The following is a 2291-nucleotide window of genomic DNA, read 5'->3' on the forward strand; positions in this document are numbered from 1 at the left end:
CTATTTTCTTTGTTCCAACTACGAAATATGAAATAATAGACATTGTTACTGCAATGAATAATAAACGAAGTGCCGGTAATGATGATATAAGTAATTTTATTATAAAGGGAATTATATTTTCTATTGCAGATCCACTTTCTCATATTTTTGATAAATCCATATTACATGGTGTTTTTCCTGATTGTATGAAGATTGCTAAGGTCTTTCCTTTATTTAAAAAAGGAGACAGTTTTGATATAAGTAATTATAGACCTATTTCTTCACTTCCATCTTTATCTAAAGTTTTGGAAAAAGTGATATTCATCGGAACAATTAAATTTTTAAATTATTATAATGTTTTTACAAATTCCCAACTTGGGTTTCGTCAGAAACACAGCACCATTCATGCTCTTTTGAAGTTTATTGATAACGCCGCACACACTATAGATAACCATTCTCATCTTGTTGATATCTTCCTGGACTTCTCCAAGGCCTTCGATACAATTAATCACGAAATTTTACTGCATAAATTGTCTCATCATGGTATACCAGGGAAGGCCTTGGAGTGGTTCAGGAGTTACTGGCAAAACCGAAAACAATATGTATTTTTGAACGAGCACAGCTCTAGTCTTGAAGTCATTAAATGTGGTGTCCCTCAGGGTAGTATATTAGGACCTTTACTTTTCATCATTTACATTAATGATTTTTGCAGATCATCCGACATACTTTCTTTTATACTTTTTGCCGATGATTCAATTTTTTTTTTCTCCCACCAAAATCCAATCACTCTTGTTCATACTGTCAATTCTGAATTTAAAAAAAGTGACTCAATGGATTATCACTAAATCTTCAGAAAACTAAGTATATGTTATTCAGTAAGTCTATGGAAGTTTTACGCACAGATATAATTTTTGATGACGTTCATTTAGAACGTGTATCTCACATAAAGTTTCTCGGTATCACAGTGGACGATAAACTTTCGTGGAAGCCTCATATTATTAATATTAGTAAAATAATTTCGCGTAATATTGGTATTATAATAGACTTAAATCTCATCTCCCGTTGTCCTCTTTGTTGACGTTGTATTTTTCATTAATATTACCTTATCTTAATTACGGAATTTTAGCATGGGGTAGTGCCCATCAAACTTTACTAGACAAACTATTGTTATTACAAAAAAAGAAAGGCAATTCGTATTATTAGTGGCGTTTCTCCACGTTCCCATGCAGATCCATTATTTGTTAAATATAAGATTTTAAAGATTAAAGATTTGTTTTTCTTTCAGCTGGGTCAGTTTATGTTTAATTATAACACAAATGCACTTCCCAGCATTGTCAATTTAATGTTTCCACGAAATCAATCTTTTCAAAATTATCCCACCGGGCGATCTAATGAGTTTCATTTGCCCCTTCTGAGAACTTTATTGGCTCAAAATACATACAAAATACATCTTTGTAAACAAATGATATGTTCACAAGAATCCGTTGAGTGGTTCACAATTTACGAGCATGCTTTTCAGTGGACCTCTCAATTCTTTTTTTTTCTCCAGACATAACTTTATATTTAGCCGATATGCATGTATAATTTTGTATTTGTTAACCATTTTCTATCATGTAAAGTCGAATACATGCCTATGTTATATCTTTTGATTCATTTCGTGTTGTGTTTGCCGAAGAGAAAGAAAGAATTAAATAAATGAAATGAAATGAAATGAAGAACATGCAAAATTTAATCTTATTCTGCCTGAACGCCAAATTTTAAGGAATGTGTGTGTGTGTGTGTGTGTTTTAAATGAACAATCATTTGCTCTTTTTTTTCTTGTGATTCTTTTCCCTTGGTACATGGAATACTGGTACACCTTTCTCGCTCATTCACGGAAAATAACAAAGTTTTAATGTTATTATAGGCATAAGTGAGTAATAATTCTAAATTGTGACGAAACGACGACTCGGAATCATTCTAAGACAGTAATCACAACTACCTGCTAGTTCGTTAGAGGAACTTTGTAGCGTTCGTGAGCACACATTCCATTTCGAAGAAAATAATGTTATACTTGAAAGACCGCTGACTTGTTAATAATACTGCGAAATACATGTATTTCATGTCTTTCTTTGTTGCTTTTCTGATAGGAGCTGTTCCTATTTCTACATACTTCCTTGTTCTATTACCGTGATTATACTTCCTGTAGATTTTCTGAAACTATTAGGCCTACTAATGAGTAAATCAGATACTGAATGCAATAATTATCTGTGTCATATTTCTTCGGAACGCCTATCAAGTTATCCAAAGTATAAATAGAGATATCGTGTATG

Source organism: Diadema antillarum, unplaced genomic scaffold (genome assembly GCF_040938485.1).
Source record: "Diadema antillarum isolate AM-2024a unplaced genomic scaffold, OU_Dant_1.0 seq00000945_RagTag, whole genome shotgun sequence".
NCBI classification, from domain to species: domain Eukaryota; kingdom Metazoa; phylum Echinodermata; class Echinoidea; order Diadematoida; family Diadematidae; genus Diadema; species Diadema antillarum.